The 16579-nt window shown below is 36.4% G+C and overlaps 1 protein-coding gene and 2 pseudogenes across 15 annotated transcripts in view; 2 read left to right on the top strand and 1 right to left on the bottom strand.

The window, feature by feature from the left end:
* Positions 1–16579, top strand: part of Mef2a (myocyte enhancer factor 2A) — a 151169-nt gene that overhangs the window by 76207 nt on the left and 58383 nt on the right. The window lies entirely within an intron of this gene.
* Positions 2304–3447, bottom strand: LOC101704362 (protein farnesyltransferase/geranylgeranyltransferase type-1 subunit alpha pseudogene; annotated as a pseudogene).
* Positions 7373–16546, top strand: LOC147824849 (protein LLP homolog pseudogene; annotated as a pseudogene).

The raw sequence follows: 16579 nt of genomic DNA, 5'->3' as shown, positions 1-16579 counted from the left end.
TCCTTGCTGAATTTGTTAGGAGTTAAATAACAATGTATGTGTGGGACTGTTTCTGGACTCTATTGATTATTAATTATTTGTATGTCCTTCCTTAAAGGCACACTATTTTAATAATTTGATAGTAAAGTTCTCTACTATTGTTTTCACATAACTAGCTAGCTATTTTTTCCCCTTTTCATTTCTAAATGAAACCAAGTGTCTATTAGTGTTCATCAAAGAAAAAATAACCAAAAATCTTACTGGAATTTAGATGTTTTTTCTACTGAGTATGTGGATCTATTTAGGGTTAATTTAAGGCTTTACAATGTTGTCTTATAATCCATGAACATGTTTACCTTTCATTTGATTTTTATTAATTATCTAATGCTTGATAGTTTTCCATGTACAGGTCATATCTTTTGTTATTTACTCTTAGGCATTTTTTTAGCATTATTATAGTTTTACTCAAATTTCATTTTGTATATGTTGCTAAATACTATGCATAAAAGTTCTTTTTATATTAATTGTATATCTAAAAATTTTCCTGAAGTTCACTTATTTCTTATACTTTATATGTACATTCATCTATAAGTTTTGTATAAAACATGATTCATTTTTCTTGTATATATACCTAGATTTGGAGTTTCTGAGGTAACTAACTGTAAGCTTAACATTTTGAGAAATCTGCCAGGCTGTTTGTGGCTATACCATTTTAATTTCCACCAACAATATGTGAGGGTTCCTTCCATTTTTCTCACATTCTAGCCAACACTTTTTATTGTCTTTTTTATTACCCTAGTTATCCTAATTGGTGAACTGTTATCTTGTGATTTGGGTTTGCATTTCCTAAGTGACTAAGGATGTTGAACATCTTTTGTATGCTTATTGAATATTTGCATATCTTTTTTATAAACATGTCTATTTAAATCCTTTGTCCATTTTAAAATATCTTTTAAAATTATGTCATCTTCATTTTTAAAACGTTTTATTGATTGAGGAATTCTAGATTTACAGTCTTACTACTTTGAAGCAGTTGTCATCTAACTGCCATCATGTCTATGGAAGCCAGCTTTTAGTCTGTTTCTCAAGGTAATCTGTCTTATTTTCTTTTTTTTTCTTTTTTAGTAATGGGCATTGTTTATTTATATATTGCAGTCACATCTTATATTTGTGAAATACAGATATTCACCCCATTTTATAGATATGCGAACTATAGATAGAGGCTCTGTTATGCTTACATTCCAACGTGAACTCTCTCATGTTTCCTGTATCACAAAAGGCTGATTTCTTCACCTCCAAGTTCTTTATCAGCAAGAAATACTCAAATAAAATTTACAAATTTGATGAATTTTTTCTAGCCTATAGTACATCAAACTTGGGATCATCTTCTTCCTTACATTGCAAAATCACATTTCTATTGAGGAAACTTTTTAAGCAGAAAGTAATTCACAATAAAGTAATTACAAAGTAATTCACAAAACTTCATGGTGGGGGAATCCCAAGAGTTCACATCCACACGTTGTCCTTACTAATGTACCACAAGTTACATGTTTGTTTGTTTTTTATAAAATGGAGTACTAAGCCATAAAAAATGAAAAATTAGAGACATTTATAGCTAAATGGATGCACATTGAAGCGATACTCTTAAGTGAAATAAATAGGACACACGTGTGTAAATACTGAATAGTTTCTGTAGTGTGGGAAACTGAAAGTGTAAATAAGGAACCTGTCTTATTTTCTTTTGTTGCTTTTAAGACTTTTGCTTTTTCTTTATTGGGGGGGGTGTGTGTTCAAATATTATACACACCCCCTTTTCTTTTTTTTTTGCTTTTGGATGTATCTGTAATTTTATTACAAAACCACTGTTTTGGCATTAGTTGGTTACGGTGATAGCTACATACTGTGAGTGTGGCACAGCAGTTTTCACAGGATAACTGGGCCCCCAACTTACTGAACCAAATTTTAGTCACCTCAAATCTACTACAGACAGTAGCCTGCACTCATTACGAATGCAAATTCCACTTAGGGGATAGGTGATGCACAGCAAGTAGATTAAATGTTGGTAAGACTACAAAAGTAGTGATTCCTTTATGGGACTTTTTTATTCCTTCCCCCCTCCAATTACTTTGCTTTAAAAGAATCAGATTTCTCAGAATGGATATGAATAACAGCAGTACCCAAGGAACATCATACTTAGTTCCTGTTAAAAATTAGTATCTGTGTGATTCATCTGTTACACCACAGGTAAGGGAATGTTTATTCTAATTTTAAACTCCTTCTTACAGTCCCTTAAAAAAAAAAAAGCATTCCGTCAAGTTCTTCTGGATGGTGTTATTGCTGGACATTTGTTGGTAGGTCACTTTCTCTGCTGTGTTTACTTTGAAGGAATCTTCCAATATATCTCCAGTATTCCTTTCTTATGGTGTCCTTTTCTTTAGCCAGGATTTCACATAACTCTAATGCTTTATTAAGAATATCTTCCTTGTTGTCACACTGGTTTTCTAACGTGTCTTTAGACATCCACAAGAAAGGCAATTAGGTAAGGGGAACTGTGACTTGGTTGTAAATCAAGTAACTGATTTAGTAGGTTGGGATATTTGGATAGACCACGATCTTGCAAAATCCCTTTCAAATAGTTCCATGCACTTTCATTATGTGGTACAAGTTTTACCATTTCCAGAGTGTGCTGGACTTCTCTCTTCAATACAGCATGACCATTGTAGCCAGTGGTGTTAGAAATGACAAAGTATCTTTGGTTCCATGCAGAGTTATTTCTAACATCCTCTTTGAGAAGTTGGTCTACATACTGTAGTTCATTATCCCAAAGTCTAAATTCCTGAATGACCCACTGTCGATGCTGCCAGGTATGGTAATTCTTTGCATCCTGATTAAGAATATCAGCAATAAACTCAAGCTCCTGAGATGGATCTCTCAGCCATTCTACTAATACTTACCTATGATGCCAAACTTGATAGTTTTTCGGCTGTTCCTCAATTATCGTAGTGATGTAATTCATTTCTTCATGTAGATCCTTTTGAAGTGACTGTAAGAGAACTCTTCAAAAATGCCTCACTGTGTAATTGGCTGCATTTAAGTCAGTGGCATCCCGAGTGAGCTTCAAGGCTCTCTCACTTCTCTCATCATGCTGCAGAACAACTCGGAAATAATCATAAACATCTCTGAATTTTTCACTGTAGATGATCTGCACTATTGGATTAGGGCTATCATTCTGTGGCACTGGATCTAAATCAGCCCACTCTGCTCTGTCCCTGTACAGGACATAGGTGGGCGAGTCCAGGCTCAGGAACCCCTCGTCCGTGGGGGATGCCACTGCTTCCCCGGCCTCCGCTGCTCTGTCTTCCCCCAGCAGTTTCTGGGCGGGTGGTGGGTGCGGCTGCGGCGGAGGCTGCTCGGGCTGACCAGGATCGCCGGCCTGCACAGGTTCCCGACCTCCTCAGTGGCCGCCATCGCGCCTCCGTCCGTCCGCAGCGGCCCCCGCGCTCCCGAGTTTTTCTCCTCAGATTCTGGTTACGTGGACTTCGACCCTTTACTGTGTCCCAGTGAACATCTCACGATTTTTGTCCACCTGTGTTTTCCTGGATATTTAGTTTGAATGTTTTCTAATAATGTGTTTTCTAGTCATCCATTTTCTGTTTTCTCATTATTGTTTGTTCTGCTTTTTAAATTAGCTGTTACGGAGTTATAATTTCTTGTGTTATCTTTTTAATCCTAGGATTAGTTTTTGAGTTTTCTTTTTTATAGATTTTAATTCTTTGGTGAAATGGTCTACCTTTTTATGTACTTTCTTCATATTTTCCACTGTTTTCACATCTCATGTCTTTTTTTTTATGAGACATCAGTGTACATGAAAGATACTATAGATCATATTATGTTACCTTCAGAGCTAATTTTACTGTTTCCTCTTACTTTGCCATTGAACTAATTAGCTACTGAATGTCTTAGACTAACAAGGGATTGGCTCAACTGAAGGGTAGGTTGTTGTTTTGATCAGGCATGGTCTCACTTAGGTTCACTGCTTTCTAGGAGGTACCCACCAAGACTGTTCACTGGGCTAAGTCCTTTGGGGTTTTCTTAAAAATAGAACTTTGTCTTCTTAATGTGTGAAGATTACAGAGAAACTGCTTTGCTCTTTTGAAGGTTTCTGTTTGTCTTTTTCCTTCCCTTCCCCTCCCTCCTTCCCTCCCTCTCTTCCTTCCTTCCTCTACTACCTCAGGCTGTCTAAGAATTTGGCCAGTGTTTTAAGGAGACAACTGGTAGTGTGAGCACTTCAGTTTCTACCTCTTCCTTCTCTCTGTACATCAGCCCCTGGAATCTTCACTTTTGTGTCTTGAATTCTTGGGACAGAAACTGTCTTTGCAGCAACCCACCACCCAACGATTAGATTCATAGGCTCTTTATACCCAGAACCACTGAGTACCTGCAAGAGAAAAGTAGCTGCAGATCAGTTCACTTTAAGGCTCTCTCCCTCCAGAATCTTGGCATCTCCAGTCCCTGCTTCATCAGCTTTCTGCTATCTTTTAATAAACCCTTTTTATATTTCATCTTGCTTTTCTAGCTGTTGTTTTAAATCTCTTCTACCCACTGTTAGCTACACTTTTGTTTTGGTTAGGATTTTCTTGCTAGGTCTGGTTCTCTACATTTACTTTTAACCTTTACTTTTTTTTTTTTAATTCCTTTTTTTTTTTCAAAGGTGAAATCTCCCTATGTAGTTCAGGCTTGCCTTGTCATATAACCAAGGCTGACCTTGAACTCGAAGCACTGAGTCCTCCTCCTTCAATGTCCGGAGTGCTAGGATTATAGGCATGTGCCACCATACCCGGCATTACTTTTAATCTTACTATGTCATACTTTAGGTATATCTTTTCTAAATAGCATTCGGTGTACTTTTAATCCACTCTGATTTCTTTTATATTGGCAGTTTAGTTGATTTTTGTTAGAAGGCTATGTGCATCCAAAAAATAAAATCAGTTAATATCACTTTTCCAATCTTCAAAGAACTCCCCAGATTGCAGTTTTGCCCCGATTCCCAGGGAAAAGAACATTGGAAGAAGATACTTTGACTAGAAATCTACCAGCCTCAGAGGTTTTGAGTAGGTGTGATTGAGAAGTCTGTGCTAGAGGTTCTCTGCTAGTCAGTCGCTGTCTTTCTCAGTTTGCATGCCCAGCAGCTGCCCTGGTTTTGCTTTGAAGGTCATCAGTCTGCACCAGTACTACTGCCAGTCTCTGTTGTAAGGTGGCAGATAATGAGTGTCCAGGCAGAGAAGGTGAGGAGGACAGCTCAACAACTGCTCTTTTAAAAATGCATTTTCTTGGGCCAGGGACTTAACTCAATAGTTCTGCCGCCTGCCTTGCAATTGTAAGGACCTGAGTTTGATCCCTGGTACCAAAAAAAAAAAAATGCATTTTCTCATAGTACCTTTTCATGTTTTTTTCTCCCAAGACTACAAGCCTCCTTGCTCCCTTTCCTTCTCCCATATATATTCTCCATAACATCTGGAGTTGCTCACACTTTTCTGCGTTATTCATAGGATTCATAATACCTTTAGTTCCCCATAGATTAATTCTGAGGAAAGTAGATCTACATTTTGTGTTAATTCAGCATTTTGTCAGAAACTAAAACTCACTAATATTTTCATATTTTTAAATTAATAGCTATATTCTGTTTTGTAATCACAGTATTAACTGTTATTTAATCTTAGTTCTAAGTTTAAAAGATTCATTATCACCTGTTCTTTACTGAGGTTTCTCCATTCCTTTGCTCTTTAACCCTTCTCGTGTATGGATTTATTCAGCAAATTTTTTAGCACCTACTCGGTGCCACAACAGTGTTTTAGAAACTGAATATGCAGCATTGAACAAAACTAGAAAATGTCCCAGCCTTTTAGCAGGTAGTGTCTGCAGGTTTTCCTCTGCAAGAAGGAAGTGTGGGTGCCATATTTCCTGAGTGGCTTTATGTTTGAAGATCTTTATTGCCTGTGTAATTTAAGTGTAACTTGACTAGTTCTAACACTCTAGAGTTCCATTTCTTTTCCTCATATCATTGTGGGGTTTGGCCTTTCTGAAATTGAATGTTGCCAGAACTCTTAATACCATACTGATTTTCCCCCCCTTCTAAAAAGTGACTACTTTTTCTCTTTGGGTCCCTGTAGTATTTTTTTTTCTTGACTTTGACATTCATTAATTTAACCATAATATGCCATGAGTTTGAGTATTCTTTAGAATTTTTTTCTCAAGAGAAGGGTGTGCCTTTTCAGTATTTTTAACAAGCATTTTTCTTTTCTAAGTATAGTACTTTTAAAATATCTCCATTATCTGCCAACCATATCCAACAACTTTTCTCTATTTTAATTTATTTTCTGTTTTGATTCTTTGTATTTTCTTTACTTTTTTTTTTTTTGGTACCGAGGATTGAACTTGGGACCTTGTGCTTCTAAGGCAAGCAGCGGAACCACTGAGCTAAATCCCTGGCCCTGTATTTTCTTATTATGGCTCTAATCTCTGTTATGATATGATTGGTTTTTTGTTTGGTTTGGTTTTTTACTTTCTCCTTTTCAGAGCTACGTGAGCTCACTTTTTAGGTCATTTTGTTTTCTTATATCTTTGGCAATAATATTAGGTACAAGTTAGCATAAATGACTTTTCTGTAAAATAATTCCCCTCTTCTTCCTTCTTGTTTCCCTCTCTTCCCCCCCCTCCTCCTCCTGCTTTTTCCTCCATCTGTTTTCTTCCTCCTCCTTTTTACTTCTTTTGCCTCCTTCCTTCCTTCTTTGTCCTTTCTTTTTCCTCCTCCTCATCCCGCTTCTCCTGTTTTTGCTGTCTCACTCTTGTGTAAACATGCCCTGGCATTCTGCATTGAAAGCTAAGTCTCTACCAGTTCATTCTGTGTTTGTTTTGTGGGCTTCCCACACCTCTGACTGAGTATTCTTACCTGGCCCTTCCCAGGACTGTGAAATTCCTTCCATGTGAACAAATCCATGAAATTTTAAATTTAAAAAAAAAAAAACCTCTCAACTCTTTTAAATTAATTTATTAACCAACAGGATATTTCAGTAGCCATATATATAATATTGTGCTTTGTGTACTTGGGAAATAGAAGACTTTGATATTATTAAGGACATCTGTATGAAATTAAGAGAATAAAATGATTAAATACTAAAGTGGATAGATATTAAATACATTTGGTGTTATCAGAAGAAGACAAACATCTTGCCTAAATTTAATAAAAATTATTAAACTGCTATGCTGTCTCTTTAATTTTTGTCATGCTATGTCAGAAATGAAATTCTAAAAAATACAGAATCATCTTTAAATTGTAGATGTTAAATGCATTTTCTTTGATTTTGCTTCTTTCATGTACATGTTATATTTGTAATGTAAGAGGATATTATATAATTTTATGCCTTTGAAAAACAAGTGTAGTAAAGACAATTGCATTTCATCATACTAGAGATCCTTCACTTCTTTAGTAGCTATTGCAGTGATTGATTCTAAATCTAGACCAATAGTTAGAAAAAGTTCATAGGAAGAAAACCATATGGTAGATTACTGATGGGGGAAAGAAGTCACTGAACTTTGTTTGTGTTGTTTTACAGTTCCAAAGTTTATTAAAAGGTATACTTTTAAGCCCCTGTTTATAAAAACATTTTAAAATAGACTATTTTTTAGAACAGTTTTAGGTTCACAGCAAAACTGAGCAGGAGGTAGAGTTCCAGTACTTTCTTGCCTCCCTGCCCTTCCCCACTTTTCCTGCTGACAACATCCTACATCAAAATGGTACATTTGTTGCCACTATAGTACATTAGTGGTACATTTGAACCTATAGTGATTCACCATTGTCATCCAGAGTCCATGCTTTTTACATTTGGATTCACTTTTAGTGTTGTGTAATCTGTGGGATTTTGAAAAATGTACAGTGGTTACTGTCTTGTGGAATAGTTTCACTGCCCTAAAAGCCTTCTGTTTTGCCTACTCATCCCATCTTCCCTTCTTCCTACTTCTGGACATTATTGATATTCTTATGGTATCCATAATTTTGCCTTTTTAGAATGTCATACAGTTAGAATCATACAGGCTGTCATGTGCTTAGATTGGCTTCTTTCGCTTAGTAATCTACATTTAAGGTTTCATGATTTAAGAACTCATTTGTTGTTAGTGCTTAATAATACTCTGTTGTCTGGATATATCATAGTTTATTTACATTAGTAAAGGACATCTTGTTTATTTACATTAGTAAAGGACATCTACTTTCAACTTTTGACAAATATGAGTAAAGTTGATAAAAATAGCCATGTGATATTTTAAGAGAATATAAATTTTCACATCTTTTGGGAGAATACCAAGGAATGCAGTTGCTAGAAGATAAGGTAAGAATAGGTTTATTTTTATAAGAAAGTGACAAACTATCTTCCAAAGTGGCTGTAACATTTTGAGTTCTCACTAGCAGTGAATGAGAGTTCCTGTTGTCCCATAGCCTCAGCAGCATTTGTTGTTAAGTGTTTTGAGTTTTTTGAGTTCATCATTTTAATAAGTGTGTAGTACTATCTCAGTGTTATTTCAGTTTTCACTTTGTTGATGATGTATGATGTGAAGAAACTTACTTAATATGTTTGTCACTTGTACGTCTTCTTTGGTAAGTTACTTATTCATATCCTTTGCACATTTTTTAAATTAGATTTTTCATTTTCTTATTGTTGAGCTTTGAGAGTTCTTTATATAATACGGATAATAGTCCTGTGTCAAATATCTTTTGCAAATATTGTGTCCCACTGCATAATTTGTCTTCCCATTTTCTTGACATTCTCTGAGAAGTTTTTAATTTCAGTGAAGTTCAATTTATTAATTTTTCTTTCATTGATCATGGATCATGTCTTTGGTGTTGTCTTTTAAAAAGGCCTTGCCAGGTTGGCGTGAGTTCTTTTCGGTGAGCGTACTCATTTCTCTGGTAAAACATGGCTAAAAGTTTACGGAGTAAGTGGAAAAGAAAAATGTGTGCTGAAAAGAGAAAAAAGAATGCCCCAAAGGAGGTCAACTGACTTAAAAATATACTCAAAGTAGACTGCGATGTTTTAATGAAAGAGGTTCAGGAGATAGCAACTGTGGTGGTACCTAAACAATGCCAGGAGAAAATGGACTGTGTGGCGAATGATGATGAAAAAGATGACATGAAAATGGAGACTGAGATAAAGAGAAACAAAAAGACTCTTCTGGACTGGAATGGACAGTACCCAGTATGGATGAACCAGAGGCAGAGAAAAAGGCTGAAGGCAAAACGAGACAGAAGACAGGGGAAAAGCAAAGCAAAAGCAGCAAGGGCAGCAAAGGGTTTGGCCTGGTAGACCCTGAAAAACAGAAATGTCACGTGGTAGAAATGCCATGTGGGAGAAATGTTTGATTAGAAAGTGCACATTGATTTCAGATCCCACTAAATGGAAACTCTTTCTGTTCATATTTTATCTTGGCCTTTTTTCACTTCAAACTCAGAATAATTTGTTTTGGGAAATTGAAGAAAGTATTTTCTCTGGATAAGAGCTGTGTTGATGTTTTAGTTGGAAATTGACCAATATTCAGGTCTTATCAGACATCAAAATCCTGTGAAATATTAACATGGTTATAATTGTTTTTACAACTTGGTAATTATAGTCAGTAAAGTAAATGATATACTGACAAAAATTTGAGTGAACTCATTTAAAAAAAGCTATGATGTCATATTTAAAAATACAACAGTAGATCTCATAAGCAGTACTTGTTTGGAGTTTTGATTTTGTATAATTCAGAATAAAAGATACTTTGTTTGTAAAAAAAAATAAAATAAAAAATAAAAGTCATTCCCAGGCCCAATATTATCTAGGTTTTCTCCCGTGTTAACTTCTAGGTGTTTTATAGTTTTACCTTTTCCTTTAAGTCTATGATCCATCTTGAATTAATTTTTGTGAGGCATATACAGTCACAGACTGTATGTGGGAATACAGTTCTAGCATCATTTGTTGAAGTCTTTTTTTCATTGTATTGTTTTTAATTCTTTGTCAAAAACCAGTTGACTGTACGCGTGTGGGTCTGTTTTAGGGCTGTTTTTTTGGTTACATGTATCTGTCTCATAGCAGTACCACACTGGTTTCACCACTGTTGCTTTAAAGGAAGTTTTGAAGTCCAGTTTTGTACTTTTCCTCCAGTATTATTTTGGCTATTCTGGAGTTTGTAATTTTTAAACTTGTCTACACCAAGCCTCTAGTAATTTATCAATCATAGCTCATAGCACTTTCTTATAAAACTAAACCTACCCTTAATATATGAGCTAGCAGTTGCACTCCTGGTATTTAGCTAGTGTTGCCAATTGACTGAGCTTTCTTTTGCCCAATTTGAGTAGGAATTATGAATCAGCAATGTGCTCCTCCCTGGATGTTAGTGGCTCCAGGCTCTTAGTGCTGAAGGCTCCCAGCCCACAGTTTTACGCGTCTTAGTGTACAGCCCTTGGTGGCTTCTAGTCACTCCTCTTAGCTCCTCAGAAGCTGAGGCCTATGTAGCCTCCTTGGTAGCTTTCTGGAGCTCTTGTAGCAGCTTCCATTGCCCTTCTGGTGCTCTCTGCAGGCCACTGCAGGTCTCTGCAAATCACTGCCACTATTTACTACCAGTTCCCATCAGTCTCTTTGATTACCACAGGTCTCGAGCTCTTCAGGGAAAGTAGCCCCTCGTGTCACCATCTCCTTTTAGTGCATCCCACTCAGCCCACTCTACCTCAGGTAAGAGTCAGAAGTAGGCAGTAAGACCACTCAAGTGAGGCTTTATTGGGACCCCTGCTGCAGCATAGGGTTAGTAGTGTACAAGAGAGAGCCCTTCTCCACTGACCAGAGGAGTGTGAGGGAGCATTGCTTCTGTAGAGCAGGAACAGCCCTCACACTTGCAGTTTTGTATATTTCCTGGACAAATGTGAGGACTTTCAGATTAATAGGGAAAGGATCATTTGGAGGTTACAATGCAGAGACATCAGGAGTAGCTGAAGGCTCAAAGGCATCTGGAACAGATGATTCAAGCCTGCTGCATCCAAGGCAAATACCTGCTGGAGTGGCTGTGGGGCATGCAGGGCAGCTGCAGCTGTCATAGTAACAGCTTGGCTGAACTTTGGGAGAAGTGGCTGCATGATTGATGGCTCCTGCATTTTAGCAAAAATGGTGGGAATGAAATTGCCATTGCCCACACTTTCCAAGAGTCTCCAGGGAGGCTGGCTGTGTTGTTTTTTTAAAGTTATTTAAATATTTTTATTAGAACATGTTTGTAAAACATATACATAATGATTGCATTTGTATTCATCATGGGAGTTGGTACATGTACATAACATATCCTAATTCCTTTTATTTTTTTCTTCCTTCTCTCCCTCTGTCTCCCTCTCTGTTGGTCTCCTCCCCATTCACCATGGCCCATTGGTTTTTGGGGACTTGGTAGATACTATCGCCCCACCCCCCTTTGCCCTCTCAGGTCAGAGAGGCTGCAGTGGTGCATGGAGCAGGGAAGGGACATTGTTGTTTTTGTCTGAGCAGCAGTTCCTGTCAGTCCACCCTAGAGTCAGACAGGGGAAGTAAATCCAGAGGTAGTGGGAAGGCCCAGTGGTCATTGCTCCCTGCCACTCTTGAGGAGGCCATGGGGAGCAAGTGGGAGATGTGTGACACCTGTTTGTCACCTCCTTCTAGCTCTAAGAGTGAAAGGGGAAGGGTTGGAACTTGTTATTTTCTGTCTCAAAAAGAGTTGGAAACTAAAGTCCACTCAAAACCTGCATAAGAATGCTTGTAGCAGCCTGATAGTTGGCAAAAGTTGAAAGCACCAAGGTGTCTTTCAGTATGTGAATGAATAAATGATGTGGTACATCTAGACAGTGGGATTATAAGGCAGTAAAAATACTGTCTGATGCTATATGTGTATAACACATGTCAATAAACATTTATTCAAACTTGCAGAATGTACAGCATCAAGTGAATTCTGATGTAAACTATAGACTTTGAGTGATAATGATGTGTCCAGGTAGGTTCATCAGCTGTACTAAATGTACTGCTCTTCAGAGGGATGTTGATGGAGGGATGCCACATATGAATATGTGAGCTCAGGGGATTTGTGGGGAATTCTTGTCAACCTAAATTTCCTGTCAACCTAAAACTAGTCCAAAGATACTAAGTCTTTATTTAAAAAGTACTAAGTGCTGAAAATAAAATGTTCTCATTTAGAAAGCTTGGAATATTGTGTTAAGTTTATAATTTTCAATTTATAGATTTTGTTGCCATCTTTGAACCATAAGTACATTTTTGTGCAAATTGGCTGGTGAAAAACCTCTTTTTGACCTCATTATAGTTGGAGGAATGGAGAGGAGATAGTTAGAAGCTAAGTTCCTCTTTCGCTAATCCCTTCATCTTCCACTTCAGTGGATAATTTTGAAGATACATTTTTGAATATATGTTTTTGGAAAGCATGGGAAGGACTTTTTTTTTTTTTACTGATAGTGAGCTATTCTTTTAGAGAAAGTATTTTCTTTAATCATGCCTAAAGCATACTCTGAAGAGGCATTGCCTATGTTTTAATAGTGTCTTCTTAATATCTCACTTATTTTTAAAGTATCTGTCTAGAGTAAGAATATTCTTCAGCTTCTTTTTTTTTGGTACCGGGGATCGAACTCAGGTCCGAGCTTGCGAGGCAGGCGGTGGAACCAACCACTGAGCCAAATCCCCAGCCCAAGTAAGAATATTCTTTCAAAGAGCTTTACATTCTCATTTTCTTCTTGTTTAATATTAAAAGAATAAAATATTTTGAAATTACTGTACTTTTGCTAGATTCAAAATTTTAATGCAGCAAGTACATCTCGGCACATCTCAAGTAGTAAATGATTTGGGTTGCACTGTTTAAATAGTGTATTTTAATAAGGATATCATATAGCCAGGATTCTGAAAACCAGTGTTGCAGTCTGTAATGAAAATTGAAAACTACTTAATGACAAATGATATATAAACAAGGTTAATATATAATTGGAAAGTTTTAAAAGGTACTGGTAAAGTAGGGTTAATACATCTCTATAAAAATCTCTTACACTGACAAGTAAAAGACAAATTATAGGAAAATAATTGAACGGCAGTTTAGAGAAAACAAATCCCAAATGACAACAAGTGTAAGAAAAGATTTGTCATGTTATTTCCAATTAGGAAAATACATATTAAAGAAATGAGATTTTTATTTTATAGCAATCATATTAGCAAAGATTAAAAAGTAATAACACATGAAAATTATGAAACTGAGAGCTTAGAGCTATAGCTATTTAACTTAGAGACATACCCATGAGGCATAATTAAATTAGTAAAGCAAAGAAAAGAATATTTCAAAATCTATTATATGTGTATAAAAACATGTATGGAATTATATGATCTTGTACAAAAGTATAGGATAAAATAATTAGGCTGATAATATGGATTAAGGGGTTTAATGTTAGATGCAGGGAAAGTAAGGAGACAAGCAAAAGATGTTATATTCCTTATATGCATTTATCTAGAATGATATATTTATTTATGTAATAAAGCCTTTCTATAAACGTTAATAAGAGATTTACTGTTAACCATGAAGGATGACTTCCACAGAGAGGGAATGTAGCAAATTCCTAAGTTGGAAAGTTGTTGATGTCTGTGGAACACGAACACACACACACACACACATGCGCACACATCCCTGCCAATGTGGCTTAATTGGGTATAAGGCAGATTAATAGAAAATAAGGTCAGATAGGTAAATAGAGAACAGATAATTTCATTTTGTGCTCAGTGAGTTTGGAAATTACTTTCAGTGCAGTGAAAAACCCAACAGTGCTATTAAACCATTTGATTTATGTTTGAAAAATATTTCTTTGACAGTTACTTGGCAAAAGTATTATAAAGTGTTGTAGATGTTAGGAAAGCCAGTGAGATCACTGTGTAAACAATACAGGTGAGAGATGATGCAACTTGATTAAGGTGATAGTAGTAAAGATAGAAGTGGATATAGTTTGTATTTTAGAGGTAAAGCCAACACGATTTGCTGATAGATGGATTATTAACAGAAGAATCAAAGGTAATTCAGCATTTTTGTTTTTGTTATTTGAATGGATGATAGTGCCTTTGCTGAAATGGTGAAATTTATGGAAAGAGTGATTATTTGTTGTTTTTAAATCCATGAAGCTGAATGCAGTCCCAGGTAAAAGCTGGGAGTATAAAAGGGAAGGGAGCCCAAGTCAAAAGTCTGCAAATACTTCAATATGTGGAAGCTTGAGCAGAGGAATAGGAAGTAGCAGTAAAGACTGAGAACAGGTAGTCAGTGAAGCACGTTGTGTCATGAACATCTGGAATAGACTGGTTGAAAAGCAAGAATGTGGTTAATTTTGTCAAATGCTACTGAAGTATAAAGATAAAAACCAAAGTGATCATTGACTTTGATTGCATCAATTAAAGGTCACTGATCGTATTGACAAAAGCAGCCTGGGTGGAATATGAGGAATGGTCATCTGTAATAGGCTACAGAAAGAGTGTGTGGTAAGAAATCACAGACCACTGTAGACATTTCTTCAAACATTTTTGCTCTGAAATAAGAGAGCAAGTAGAAGCGTTGGTTACTAGAGTTAAGGAAATGAGATAGAACACTTTATGTGTTTATGAAACTTGATCTAGTAGAGTGGAAGAAAACCCTCGTGGGGAGAAGCATGCAGTAAGGAATAGGAATAAACATGTCAATAACATCAGAAGCAAGAACAGGGAAAGGTATAGATGAAACAGTTAAGCTGATTTGGTGATGAAAAGAAGAGGTTGTTCATTTGTCTCTGTTTCTTCAATAATTTGAAGCAGGATTATCAGAGTGAAGTTATGGGAGAAAATTTGGGAAATATGTAGTTGACTTGGAAGATGGTCTAATGCACAGAACAATAAGGAATGTCAGGCAACATTGAGTGTTGAGGTATATGGTCACCAGAGATATCAGATATGTGTTTGTATTCCTAGGAATTTTCAGCTACTTGCATTAAAGTAGATGTATAATTGGATATACGTTTAGGGACTCAGTTCCTGTTAGGGATGTGCCCAACAAGTGTGTTAATGAGAGGAGGATAATGTGTTTTTGGAAGGGAATTAAATAGTGATGAAACACCAGAACTAAAGAGAGAAGGAAGCATTTGAGAGTACATACACATTGAACATCTCTAATCCAGAAATTCAAAATCATAATGGACATTTTGCGTACTGACATGATGGCACAAGTGGAAAATTTTATACCTGATCTCACATGATGGGATAACGTCAAACCACAGGTGCACTAAAAATATTGTATAAGATTACCTTCAGGCTATGTATATAAGGTGTATATGAAACCTAAATGAATTATGTGTCTACACCTGGGTCCTGTCTCCAAGATATCTCATTGTATATTCCAAAATCTGAAAAACCCCAACCCAGAAGCACTTTTAATCCCAAGCATTTTGTCAAGGGGTGATCAACCTGTAGTAACATAGGAAAGTAAATAGATTGGAGGATTTGATAAGGTAAAAAAAATTATAGAGAGTTAATACAAAATAGAAGAGCTGGGAAGGAGACAGTAGATTTCATGAAATTGAGATTTTTGGAGGTGATGTGATAATTGGTGATGGCAGAGTTGAAGGTATGCCAATAGGAGTGGGTGATGAACATGTATGGGAGGTTAAAATCATTGGAAGTTGTGAGATAAAAAGAACTGAGAGGCCAAGGAATTTGGCTTTTTTTTTTTTAAACACATGTGCCGATGTCACTAAGAGAAGTAGAGCTGGAAAGAAAAGTCAAGTGATTCTGTATGAGGACGAGTAATTTGGGGCTGTCACTTTTTGCTCACCACAAGGAAGGTAATTAAGTGGTATGATTTAATAGCAGAAACTTCAAAATATCTGAAGTATTTAAGGGGAAGAAAGGAAAAATCATTTGGAAGAGAATAGGAAGTGAGAAGGACTTACCTCTCTTCTAGGGTCCTTTGTAAAAGAGATGTAATATTTTTAAACAAACTGGAAAACATTTTATGCTGTCTATTTGAGAGGACTTCAGCTAGCAGGTTTGAGTTAGAGAAATAGTGTGAGAAAAATTGGAGGATATCAGAAAGTTCGCTGATCCTAGGCTTTGAATTTCAGAATGGGTAGTAGAAAGCTTAGGGTTGGAGGAGAAGCATGTATTTAGTTGTTTAGGGAGTTAAGTCTGGGTGATGCTGGATTACCTGAGGAGGGATGTAGGTTTTTTGATGGTAATAGTTTTAAGCTGAATGATAAGGGATCACTGGCCAACTGTTTTCTTCTGTTTCTTTGCCTTCTTTACTGTAGTCACAACACCAATGAGACAGTACCTTTTTGAAGGAAGGGAGACTTCCCCAAAGAGCCCTTGGACATACAAGATAAATATAGGACTATATTTGTGGCAAAATGGGGAAGAGAAAGGCTCATGTGGAGCATGAGGCTAGGCATCTTTGAAATCTGGCTCAGTATTTATAAGAGGACTCATCCTTAGGTAGCTATATTTTTCAGGTACTACTAATGCTCTTAATAAAAATGTATCTTTTTTCCCCTTTGATTGTCTAG

The sequence above is a fragment of the Heterocephalus glaber genome, unplaced genomic scaffold (genome assembly GCF_053883595.1).
Source record: "Heterocephalus glaber isolate CG9 unplaced genomic scaffold, H.glaber_assembly_v1.0 deba00001531, whole genome shotgun sequence".
NCBI classification, from domain to species: domain Eukaryota; kingdom Metazoa; phylum Chordata; class Mammalia; order Rodentia; family Bathyergidae; genus Heterocephalus; species Heterocephalus glaber.
The sequence above is the reverse complement of the archived record's forward strand: the minus strand, read 5'-3'. Positions and strand labels throughout refer to the sequence as shown.